The sequence below is a fragment of the Heptranchias perlo genome, unplaced genomic scaffold, assembly GCF_035084215.1.
Source record: "Heptranchias perlo isolate sHepPer1 unplaced genomic scaffold, sHepPer1.hap1 HAP1_SCAFFOLD_54, whole genome shotgun sequence".
In the NCBI taxonomy this organism is placed as follows: Eukaryota; Metazoa; Chordata; class Chondrichthyes; order Hexanchiformes; family Hexanchidae; genus Heptranchias; species Heptranchias perlo.
In genome coordinates this window covers 5685546-5698907 of record NW_027139559.1, presented here as the reverse complement: position 1 = coordinate 5698907, position 13362 = coordinate 5685546, and the positions used below count along the sequence as shown (strand labels likewise).

The window sequence follows — 13362 nt, the reverse complement described above, 5'->3', positions numbered from 1 at the left end:
ACACTCGCACACTCTGCTTTTCATCTTATCATTTTACCAACAACACATAAAGGTTAAAGTTCAAATGCAAACCTCATGCGAATATGAGTATTCAGATCACAGGCCCAAAGACTGTGTTCATTCCTCCTTTTTATTTAGTGGCCAAAGTATTGGACAACACTGGTCTGTGTCACAATGGATTGATTGCACGGGCCGTGTTCTGCTGAACCCCAACACTATACATTCTTACAACAAATGAAAATAAACCTGCCGTGGACGGAAGGCGGGCTGGTTTTCTGGAAAGAACAAATCAACTGGGCAGAAAAATCAACTCCAGTCGAAAGAACAAAAATTAGTTCGGTGCGTGTTAAGGGCTGAATGTGAGAACTGGGATTCGAACCCACACCTCCGGGAAAAACTGCGACTGAAACACAGCTCGGCTATCCTGACTCCACAATTTCTTTGTCACTGATCCTGATTTTCCCACAGAGGGCCAATGACAGTTTCACCCTCTGGTTCTCGGGTAATCCGACTGGAAGGTCGAGTGACCAGGTTACCAGCTCCCCGGATTTTACAATGCCTGTGCTCGGTGTATGGGGAGGTTTGGTGGGGCCGAGGTATATTGTTTCCCGGGGAGGGACACAAACGCCCGGTCTGAGACTGGATCCGGTGCTTTCCTTGTCAACGATTTGGATGAGGGAACCAAATATGATATTTCCACGTTTGCTGACGATACCACAATAAGTGGGATCGTGAGTTGTGAGGAGGATGCAAAGAGGCTTCATGGCGATTTAGACAAGTTGAGTGAGTGGACAAATGCATGGCAGATGCAGTATAATGTAGAAAAATGTGAAGTTATCAACTTCGGAATGAAAAACAGAAAGGCGGAGTATTATTCAAATGGAAATAGTTTGGAAAATGTCGATGTAGAAAGGAACCTGGTTGTCCTTGTCCACCAGTCACGAAAAGCAAACATACAGGTGCAGCAAGCAGTTAGGAAGGCAAATGGTATGTTGGCCTTCATTACAAGAGGATTTGAGTACAGGAGCATGGATGTCTTACTGCAGTTATAAAGGACGCTGGTGAGACCACACCTGCATTATTGTGGGCAGTTCTGGTCTTCTTACCTAAGTCAGGATATACTTGCCATGGAGGGAGTGCAGCGAAGGTTCACCAGACTGATTCCTGAGATGGCAGGACTGTGGTATGAGGAGAGTTTGGGTCGACTCGGCCGATATTCACTCGAGTTCAGAATGAGAGGGGATCTCATTGGAACATATAAAATTCTGACAGGGCTAGACGTAATGGATGCGGGAGGATATTTCCCCCGGTTGGGGATGTCCAGAACGAGGGGTCACAGTCTCAGGATACCGGGTACGACATTTAGGAATGAGGTGAGGAGAAACCTGTTCACTCAGATAATGGTAAACCTGTGGAATTCTCTGCCACAGAAGGCTGTGGAGGCCAAGTCTCTGAATATATTTAAGAAAGAGCTTGATAGATTTCTAGGCACAAAAGGCACCAAGGGGTATGGGGAGAGAGCGGGAATATAGTACTGAAATACAGGCTCAGCCATGATCACAATGAAAGGCGGAGCAGGCGCGGAGGGCCGAATAGCCTGCTCCTGCTCCTATTTTCTATGTTTCTATGGCATTTCGACAGCCTTCTCAACTTGTCCTGTCACCTTCAAATACCTGTATACGTACAACCTCAGGCCTCTCTGTTCCTGCACCCCCTTTAAAATTGGACCAATTATTTTACATTGCCTCTCCTCGTTCTTCCAAACAAAATGAATCCCTTCACACTTCTCTGCGTTACATTTCATCTGCTAAGTGTCTGCCCATTTCACCAGTCTGTCTGTGTCCTCCTGGAGTCTGTTACCATCGTCGTCACTGTTTACTGTTGAAAATTCTTTACATTTAATAAAAGCAACCGTCCTATGAAATAACTCGTTCACGGATATTCCCCACAATCAATTATCCTGCATTAATTCAAATATGATAATGATGAAGATTATTATGGTTATTTTTATTATTCTCGTTATTGTTTATTATTTTCCCCATTTCCTTGCACAGTGTGCTTAATTTGTGAGGATGTATTTTGCGTGTTATTTACCAAATCTGCATTTCTGCCTGTCCCATTGTCTGCGCATGCTGTATTCTCAACATAACATTTCAGATACAAGGAGCTTGGAATGTCGAAAGCAAACTCTTTCTCTAACATTGGGGAGTTGCTGTTTAGTGTTGGAGCTGAGCGTAGGATATGTAAGGATCTGCTGCCCCTCAATTTCTCTGTCCGTCCAGGAAACCGGGCACATTGAGGAGTGGGTTGTAGATCGAGATCCGCTTTTACCACGGGCACTGCTTCTTCATGAAATCTGGAACTGTCTCTCCGAAAAGGCTGTGGCAACTGCTTCAAATGAAAATATCAGTACTGAGATCGAGAGATTTTTGTTGGTTTAGGTTATCAGAGGGTTTGGAGGAAAAGCGGGTCAATAGAGCTGAAGTACAGATTAGCGATGAAATAGCTCAATGATAGAACAGGGTCTAGGAGATGAATAGCTTCCATTTGTTCCTATGTACAGATCAGCCAGGATCTAATCAAATGGCCGAACGGACTCGAGGGGCGGAATGCCCCCCTCCGCTGTGCTACACCGACGATGATACTGTGATATCCCCGCGCTCCGGGCTCCTGCCCTTGGAATGTTTGATGGGAAAGTTTAGAGGCAGCTTGGCTCTGTATCTAACCCGTTCTGTACCTGCCCTGTAACTGTTTCATGGGACAATATAGAGGCAGATTTACTCCTCTGTATTTAACTCGTGCTGAACCAGCCCTGGGTGAGTTTGACGGGTCAGTGTTGAGGGAGCTTTACTCCCCATCTAACCCCAGCTTCCCAGTTCTCACCATATCAATCAACCCCAACTGCGTCCTTCTCCCCATGCCCCTCAAGCCCACCGATCAAGCTTCTCACCATATCTCTCAACCCCCATCTCTCACTCTGCTGTCGTAGCTCTGTCGCTCCGTTTAGATATTTGGCTGATAAAAACGTGCCTTTCAAAACCCCACAGACTGTATTGGCAAGTGTAAATCTACCGAACTGCTTTCCGTGTCAGTTCACCGCTCAGCAAAAAAAGCCTTGCAGCTTTTGGCTCTGTGACGCAATGGATAGCGCATTGATACGTCATTGTGAGTAAAGGAAGCGGTTTTAAAGGTTGTGGGTTTCAATCCCAATGGCGTTGTATTTCAGATAACGGCTCCATAGTAATGATGCTGAAGGGTGGGACCTTGTAATAAAAACCCAAGCTGTTCACTGATGCCCTTCATGGAAGGTAAACAGCCAACTCGACACTTCCTGTTTCCAGAACATAAGAAATAGGAGGAGAAGTAGATGATCCGGCCTCTCGAGCCTGCTTCGTCATTCAATCAGATCATGGCTGATCTTCGACCTCAACTCCACTTTCCCGCCTGATCCCTATATCCCTTGATTCTCCTAGAGTCCAAAAATCTTTCTATCTCAGCCTTGAATATATTCAATGACGCACCATCCACAGCCCTCTGGGGTAAAGAATTCCAAATTTCACAACACTCTGCCTGAACAAATTCCTCCTCGTCAAAGTCTTGAATGACCGACCCGTTGTCCTGCGACTATGCCCCTAGTTCTATTCTATCTAACCAGGGAGAACAATCTCTCAGCATCTGCCCTGTCAAGCCCCCTCATAATCTTATATTTTTCTGTGAGATAACCTCTCATTCTTCTAAACTTCACGGAGTATAGGCCCATTCTACTCAACACCTCTTCATAGGACAACCCCAGACATCCCAGGAATTAATCTAGTGAACCTTCGTTGCACTGCCTCCAAGGCAAGTATATCCTTCCTTAGATAAGGAGACCAAAACTTTTGTAAGACTTCCTTACACTTGTGCTCCAACCCCCTTGCAATAAAGGCCAACATGTCAGTTGCTTTCCTAATTGCCTGCTGTACCTGCATACTAACTTTTTCTTGAACGAGGACACCCAAGTCCCTCTGAAGATCAACGTTTAATAGATTCTCACCATTGAAACAGTATTATGTTCTTCTATCCTGACTGCCAAAGTGAATAACTTCACATTTCTCCACATGATACTATATCTGTCACCTTCTTGCCCACTCAATAAATCTTTCTATATCCCTTTGCAGATCCTTTGTGTCCTCCTCACAGCTTGCTTTGCCGCCGAGATTTGTATCGTCAGCAAACTTGGATACATTACATTCGGTCCCTTCATCTAATTCATTAATATAGATTGTAAATAGCTGAGGCCAAAGCACCGATCCTTGCGGCACCCCACTAATTACAGCCTGCCAACCTGAGAATGACCCGTTTATCACTACTCTCTGTTTTCTCTCCGTTAACCAATCTTGAAAAGCAAGGAGGTTCTGATGAACCTTAAAAAACACTGGTTCAGCTGCGCTGGTGTATTGTTACCAGTTCTGGGCAACGGACATTCGGAAGGATGTGAAGGCCTTAGAGAGGGTGTAGAAGGGATTTATTGGAATGATTCCAAGGATGAGGGACTTCAGTTACGTGCATAGACTGGAGAAGCTGGATCTTCTCTCCCTGGAGCCAGAATTCAGAGACGAGATTTGATGGAGGTATTCAAAATCATAAAGGGTATGGAGAGAGGAGGTCGAGAGAGACTGTTCCAATTGGCGGAGGAGTCATGAACCAGGAGTCCTAGATTTAAGGTGATTGTTAAAAGAACCAAGGGCGATATGAGGAAAAATGTTTCACACAGCGAGTGGTTGTGACCTCGAATGAACTGCCTGAGGTGGAGGCAGATCCAGGCGTGGCTTTCAAAAGGGAATTGGATAAGTACATGAAGGGAAAACAGTTGCAGATCGACGAGGATAGGGCGGGGCGATGGGACTAGCAGGATTGCTCTTGCAGAAAGCCGGCACGGACTCGGCGGGCCGAAAGGCCTCCTTCCATGCTGTAACCAGTCTATGATTCTATGATTCTATGAGTGTTGTAGATACGATCAAACTGGAGAGCGCTGGCCCAGAATCTGCGGTTAATTCACTCCTTGCAGTTTTAAACACACCATTTTTCTTACATTGAGAAGAATCCTGTTGCTGTAACTGCAAAAAGAAAATGAAATTTTACTTCCTGTCCGGTCTCAAGAATGAGGGGATGAAACTTTTGAAATTGTGGAATGTTTTCCTATTGAAGTGAAGTGAACCGTGTAAATCCGGTTAAACCGGAGCCTCGGCATCCCCTAAGATTTAGAATCCAGCTCTTCAACCTATTCGCTAAAACAGCTCTGGTTTAAGAATTAAAGTCGTTGACCAGAAGCGGCCTCGCGGTGTTGGTCTGTGTTTAATCTCCACCATGAATGTTTAGCTCCACCCTAGAATCAGTTTGTCCAACGTCCTCACAGAAAGATTCGTTCCCTCCTGTCCACTTGATTGAGGAAAATACAGAATATCAGCGAACAGCTGAATTTTTATTCCGCAATTGATTGATATTATTTAATGGAAATATAAAGGAGCAGGGGGCACTTTAACCTCACGGAGATGATTCGTTGCAATTGTAAACCCGTGGATGGGAATCTCTGGAACGAATTTAACTCGGCAGCCAACACAGAGAGGCTGGGAAGCAAACCAAGGGCTTCTGCAAGTAGCAAATGTGGAGGAGGAAACGGGTGGAAAAATGGGAGCAACAAAACATGGAGACAAACAACATAAGTTCAAGGCACCGCTGGGATTTGAACCCAGGATCCCCTGTTTACAAGACAGGTGCTTTAACCACTGAGCCACAGCGCCACATTTATGTGGTGCTTTCCCAACGTTATGACATTGATACCTGTGCCAAGCGACTTTGTTGCGTCTCATCCTTCAATGCGTCTGCGCAATAACATCAATCTTTTGTTCATCGGTCTCTGCATGTGAAACCATGGATATCAGTCATGACCTTCTCTTCCTTATCCCCTGTCAGTACATCGTATATATAGCCCTATTCAGCCAGTTGTATTCCCACACTCTCTCCACACTATCTGGTCTGATACTATTACATTTCTCATCTCTTCCCACGAAATGTTGGTGAATAATGTCTGTGATACACCAGGCCCTGACCTCCTCCTGTGGGTGACCTCCCACAACTACTGCACAATAGTTTAATGCGTGTGTGTTTTATATTAGGAAATGTGTACCAGCGCTAGTCTACCTCGTGTACCTATTCTCACACAAACGGCAATGTGGCTTCAGAGCATTTCGATTTTTGAAAATCTTACTTGATGAGACAAGTTGTACATTCAAAAGTTGGTGAAGAGAGGCTGATATTGTTCACTTGAAATAATTAGTGTACAACTCGATGGTGCTGAACATCGGAATAGAAAGCGAGACTGGATGGACAGGAACAGCATGAAAGGATGGCTGATCGGCTGTGGGTGGTGGCGAAATTTTGCAGTGGCTGCATGGTTCAATTGCCAGCGGTTAAAAGAACATAAGAAATAGGAGCAGGAGTAGGCTAATCGGCCCCTCGAGCCTTCTCCGCCATTCAATAAGATCATGGCTGATCTGATGCTAACCTCAAATCTAAATTCATGCCCAATTTCCTGCCCGCTCCTCGTAACCCCTGATTCCCTTTCCTTGTAGTTCGTTGGTCGACCGGTGTAAATCTCGTTTTGGGGCTTTCATTGATTGATTGGTGAGAAATCCCAGCCAAACTTTCCTATGCTTTTGTTCTGAGTCAATTATCACCAAATCGCTTCTCTCATAGTTGTGGATGGCAGAAGCGCCTTTTTCCAAGAAAGAAGGCGGTGTTGGATAGAAGGATGGAAAGCAGGAGAGAGAAACAAAAACGATTCAAATGGAACAAAATGATGCACCTGAGAGAAAGAGAGTGAGAAGGCAGGAGAGAAGCTGAGAGGCTAAAGTTTGTGACTTTTCTCAGTCATTTCTTGCTGCCTCATACTTCATTTGCCGTTATTGTCAAATTGCAAGTGACTGCGGCGCGATTAATGACGTAAATACAGCGAATTCGGCATCACGGTTGACGGCAACGGTGGGCTGAGCGACGAGAACAACTTTTATTATTTAATCGAGTCTTCCGGACGAGCGGCGCAAATGTTCCAGAAATTATGGGCAATTCACCCCATCCCGTATCTCACCTGCTGCAACATTCACCTCTCGACAATGGCGCACGCCGTGAATGCATCATTGTGGCTCGAGGTCCCAGCAATTGCAGGATTTTAATGATCGTGAAATAATTCTGATCCGTCAAAAGTTATACTTTGTTCCACTGCGGTTTACAACAGCCTTCTCTGACCACTTATCCCAGTTATTCACACAGAAAATTAGGCCGGTCCAGTATTGTGTCGACTTGGTGAAAGCAAAAATCTGTCTTCTTCACCCGGCGAGAACAAGCGTCGTAACAGCGAACAAAACCAAATGGTGGCTGAGCACAGATCTCAGTGAATCAGCCATCGGTGACATTAACCTCCCGATCAAGTCAATAAACACCAGACAGTTGTTTCTATCTCTCTGCCTGGTGCTGAATCCAGATATAAACGGTGGTCCCTGGGGCAATTGGTGAAAGCAGAGGGAAACCGATCAGGGAGAAAACAGTGTCGGCGACGGAGACCAGACGGGGATCCTGAGCCACACGGGCTGGATCCAATCACTGAGCAGCTCATCGCTTCAACCACCTTCGCGCTTCACCCTCGGATCAGTTTCAGCAAAACCGCTTCCTGTTTCTGGGTCAAATTCAAACTGATCGAGCGGATCAAAAAAAAAAATCGAACTCATATTTCTCCAGCAGCGCAGTCGGCAAGATCTGGTTCCTGATCTTATTCCTGATTCTTGGAACACTAATCCCTGACTCGCCAGCACGGGATGCAAAGACAATTCTGATTGAACAGCAAAAACTGAGGGTTTTCAATCAAGTCCCGAGGGCCAGATTTACTGCAGCGCTCACTGAAACCTCTGTGGGGAAACACCGTGGGATTTCTTGGATTCCTCAGAACATTAATAACCCGGATTTCAGTGAAGACTCGGGAATGTGCTCCCAATATTTCTCAGTTGACTTGGATGAAGGAATAGAGAGTTTTATATCCAAGTTTGCAGATGACAGTAAGATCGGAGGCACAGTTACCTGTGTGGATGGGAACAGGAAGTTACAAAGGGACAGAGACAGATTAAGTGACTCGCAAAACTGTGTTAAATGGAGTTCAATGTGGGGAAGTGTGAGGTAATTCACTTTGGATCCAATCAATCGGAAAATGTTCTAAATGTCGCGATTTTAGGAACAGTGGAGGAGCAAACGGATTTGTGTGTCCATGTGCACAAATCATTAAAAACTAGTGGACAATACAAAAGGTAATCAAAAACGTTAAAGGGATGTTGCCATTTATCTTAAGGAGACTGGAATATAAAGAGGAGGAAGTTATGCTTCAGTTGTATCGAGCCTTGGTCAGACTACATCTGGAGAACTGCGTTCAGTTCTGGGCACCGCCCCTCAGGAAGGATATATTGGCCTTGGAGGGGGTGCAGCGCAGATTCACCAGAATCATACCTGGTCGTAAAGGGTTAAATCATGAGGACAGGTTGCATAAACTTGGATTGTATTCCCTTCAGTTTGAAAGGTTGATCTGATTGAGGTATTTAAAATGATAAAACGGTTCGCAAGAGTAGATACAGAGAAGTTATTTCCTTTGTTGGTGGGGGTGAGGCGGGACTTAAAATTCGAGCTCGGATTTTCACAGGGAAATCAGGAAGCTTTTGATTACGTTGCATATCCAGACGGCAATGTAGTTTCTAATCTAATATATTCTTCAAAATCTTACTTGATAATGCAAGTCTGACATTGAAAACGATATTGGTAAAGAAGGCCTGATATCATCGGCTTGAAATAGATAGTGTCCAACATGGACTTGGATGGACAGGGCAGAATTTCAAAGTTTGCAGATGACACGAAACAGAAAAACATGTACAGACTTGGTGTAAATCTAATAACTGGACTGGTTCAAGATTGTTAAAATGTTTTGAAATTAGATTTCTTCCTGATGGATAAAGTTAACTCTTTATGTTCCAGCTCCCTTATCATTTGTTATTCCCGTGAACCTTTCATTCGCTGTAAACCCCAGAGGCAGCAAGGAAGGACAGAAAGACTTCTCTCCGATCTGCCCTCTCTGCTCGACCATTATCTGAGTAGGGCAGGTGAATAATTCCAATTATCCCTCTCCATTTCAACAAAATGTAAACAATCCAGAGACACAGACTTAAAACACTTAAAACACTGGTGTCGGATTGATAATCACAGCATTCAAACCCGTTTTGATTGTCCAAAATTTATTCGGGCCTTGTCAATACAATAACGACGCGGATGGGATTCGGACCCATCCGGACAGAGCACAATGGATCAGCCGATCATTTCTGAATCCAAACAGTAGAAATAAAGCTACTTTTCAACTATGTCCTGACCGTGCACCCAGATCGACAATATTGAAAATGCAGAGTCAGCTTCTGTAAGCAAAGGAATTTACATATTTCCGTTCCATTCGGTCAGTCACTGTGAGAAACGGTCGGTGTAAAACAGATATGGCGCACGTTGGAACAAATGTAAAAAAGACCGCGGCAGGACTCGAACCTGCAATCTTCTGATAACATCGTCAATTAATTCCGAAGTCAGACGCCTTATCCATTAGGCCACGCGGCCGCTGTTCGAATGTTTCACCAAATGATCTTAAACCCGGGCCAGGGGTGGTTAAGACTCTGCTTGTATCTTTCTCTTCCTTTCACTTTGTTGATGTTGTTCATTTATTGATTTCTGTCTTGCAGCAAGTTGGCTCCAATGTTTCCGACTAATCATGAAACTGAGAACTGAACTCCCGCTGGGTCTCCGAGAAACCTACAATCAGAATAAACAATGTTCAAATCTTTGATCAAAATGTTTCTCCTCCAAAGCGAACCTCTTTCCCACTCAGTCTGCAAAAGAGAGAGAAGGAAAATAAAAGAAAAGACAAATCGGTAAATTAAAAATGTACACGGAGAACAACACCGAGCGGAGAATGTGAACAGAATTCACGATCCAAGCCCGACGGGCCGAGCGGCCTCATCCTGTCCTGTAAAATACGAACAATCCCCAATTCTGCTGGGTGAGATTATTATTTTCTGATTTTCATTTTTTGGTAAATAGAAACGCGGAGGGGGTCCCGCACCACGGGGTAAACGTCAGATCCAGACCTGGCGCTCAGTGTTAATGTTAATATTGAGCACGGCATTCTATCCGTGTAATAATAAAATCGCGGGTTTCTTGCTGTACAATCGACACAGAGTCATAGAGTGAGACAGCACGGAGAGAGGCCCTTCGGCCCATCGTGTCCGCGCCGGCCATCAAGCCCAGTCTCATCGAATCCCATATTCCAGCATTTGGTCCGTCGCCTTGTATGCGATGGCATTTCAAGTGCTCATACAAATGCTTCTTGAATGTTGTGAGGGTTCCTGCCTCCACAACCCTCTCAGGCAGTGAGTTCCAGACTCCAACCACCCTCTGGGTGAAAAAGTTCTTTCTCAAATCCCCTCTAAACCTACCGCCTTTTACCTTGAATCTATGCCCCCTTGTTATAGAACTCTCAACGAAGGGAAAAAGCTCCTTAGTATCGATCCTATCTGTGCCCCTCATAATTTTGTACAGCTCAATCATGTCACCCCTCAGCCTCCTCTGCTCCAAGGAAAACAAACCCAATCTTCCCAGTCTCTCTTCAGCCCTGGTAACATCCTGGTGAATCTCCTCTGCACCCTCTCCAAAGCGATCACATCCTTCCTGTCGTCCGGCGACCAGAACTGCACACAGTACTCCAGCTGTGGCCTAACCAGTGTTTTATACAGCTCCATCATAACCTCCTTGCTCTTATATTCTATGCCTCGGCTAATAAACGCAAGTATCCCATATGCCTTCTTTACCACCTTATCTACCTGTTCCGCCGCCTTCAGGGATCTGTTAACTTGCATACCAAGATCCCTCTGACCCTCTGTCTTGCCTGGGGTCCTCCCATTCATTGTGTATTCCCTTGCCTTGTTACTCCCTCCAAAGTGCATCACCTCGCACTTTTCCGGGTTAAATTCCATTTGCCACTGTTCCGCCCATCTGACCAACCCATCTTTATCGTCCTGCAGACTGAGGCTATCCTCCTCGGTATTTACCACCCTACCAATTTTTGTATCATCAGCGAACTTACTGATCATACCTTTTACATTCATATTCAAGTAATTAATGTAGACCACAAACAGCAAGGGACCCTGCACCGATCCCTGTGGTACCCCACTGGCCACAGGCTTCCAGTCACAAAAACAACCTTCGACCATCACCCTCTGCCTTCTGCCACTAAGCCAGTTTTGTATCCAAAGTGCCAAGGCACCCTGGATTCCATGGGCTCGTACCTTCTTGACCAGTCTCCTGTGGGGGACTTTATCGAAGGCCTTACTGAAATCCATGTATTCCACATCCACTGCGTTACCCTGATCCACACGCCGAGTCACCCCCTCAAAAAATTCAATCAAATTAGTCAGACATGATCTTCCCTTGACAAAGCCATGTTGACTATCCCTGATTAATCCTTGCTTCTCCAAGTGGAGACTAATTTTGTCCTTCAGAATTTTTTCCAATAATTTTCCTACCACTGATGTTAGGCTCACTGGCCTGTAGTTCCCCGGTTTTGTTGTTGAGATTAGAGGTGTTTCGGCCCTATTTTACACAATGATGTAGAGATTGGACTTGTTTCAGGCCTATTTTGTACATTGTTATGGAGATTAGGGATATTTCAGGCCTATGTTATACTTTGTTGTTGAGATTCGTAATACTGCAAGCATATATTAAAAATTGTTGTGGAGATTAGTGATGTTTCAGGCCTGTGATATACATTGTTGTGGAAATTACAAATATTTCAAGCCTATATTATATATTGTTGTAGAGATTAGACATATTTCAGGCTTATGCTGTACATTGTTATGGCGATTATAAATGTTTCATTCCTATGTTACACATTGTAATAGCAATTACAGATGTTTCAGGTCTGTGTTACTCGTTGTTTTAGCGAGTGCAGATGTTTCAGGCCAATGTTACACATTTTTCTAGAAATTAGAGTTGTTCCAGGTCTATTATATACATTGTTGTAGAGGTTAGAAATGTATCAGGCCTATGCACACATTGTTGCAGAGATTACAGATGTTCCAGACCCATTGTGGTAAAGATTAGAGATGTGGTTACTCATTGTGGTAGAGATTAGAGACTTTTCGGGCCCATGTTACACATTGCTGCAGCGATTACAGATGTTTCTGGCCCATGTTATACATTGCTGCGAAGATTGATAATGTTTCAGGTCTATGTTGCACATTTCTGTCATTAATAGATGTGCTTCAGGCTTATGTAACACTTGTTGCAGAGATCAGAGATGTTTCTGCCCTGTTGCAGAATATTTCAGAGATTAGAAATGTTTCAGGACTATTTCACGACAAATTACATCGAATGTACAGCACACAAACAAGGCCATTCGGCGCAACAGGTCCATGCCGCAGTTCATGCTTCACACGAGTCTCCTCCCTTCAAGAGGCTGTGTGTCACAGAGAGTCTAGACTTCGGCCGCAACGGATCTGAAGGTCTTACTTATAATGAACGTGGGATTTTCATCACAGTCCTTGCTGAGAGGTTGGATTTGTGCCAAACCGTGCCTTAAATGGGCAGACCGGCTTTTACGTGCCTATCAAGAGCATCCAAAAACATCTTTAAAACCTCTCTCTCAATCACTGAGGGAGAAGGGAATATGCGGTTATACTGATAGGATTGGATGAAGTCAGTTGGGAGGAGGCTCGTGTGGAGCATAAACACTGGCATCGATCAGTTGGGCCGAATGGACTGTTTCTTTGCTTAATATTCTCTGTAATTCGATGTTATTCCCTCCTTCTGCTTGGCTTAGTTCTTCGAGGGAATGGGAATTCGACAATGTTGAAAATGGAGACTCAACTTCTGTAAGTAAACTTCAATGGGAGATCCTCTCTCGCCACGGAATGGACAAATGCCGGACAAACTGAAGACACTGAGTTAGAAATGGTCGGGAGTAAAACACATTCGGAACATGCAGGAAAAGGTTACATCCTGTGTCTAAAACGACCGCGGCAGGACACCAACATATAATCTTCCAATAAGAACACGATTCCTCCCAAAGTCAGAAGCCTTGTGCATGAGGCCACGAGGCCACTGACGAGAAAATGAAATGTTTTGGAGAGAATTCTGAGCAGTTTCGGGGCCATTGGTCTCCAGGGTGAAAGGGTGAAAGAAAAATAACAGGTTTCGAATAACTGAAAAGTTCCACCGCAAGCAGAGTTAGAATCTGCCCGGGGAAAGCCCAAT

General features: G+C 44.7%; 2 non-coding genes across 2 annotated transcripts; both read right to left on the bottom strand.

Moving 5' to 3' along the window:
* Positions 1–5707: 5707 nt before the first annotated feature.
* On the bottom strand, positions 5708–5780 carry trnat-ugu (transfer RNA threonine (anticodon UGU)). The gene has a single exon. It is a non-coding gene; the product is annotated as a tRNA-Thr (tRNA).
* A 3802-nt stretch (positions 5781–9582) lies between these two features.
* Positions 9583–9672, bottom strand: trnar-ucg (transfer RNA arginine (anticodon UCG)). The gene is given in 2 exon segments: positions 9583–9618; positions 9636–9672. It is a non-coding gene; the product is annotated as a tRNA-Arg (tRNA).
* Between the last annotated feature and the right edge of the window lie 3690 nt (positions 9673–13362).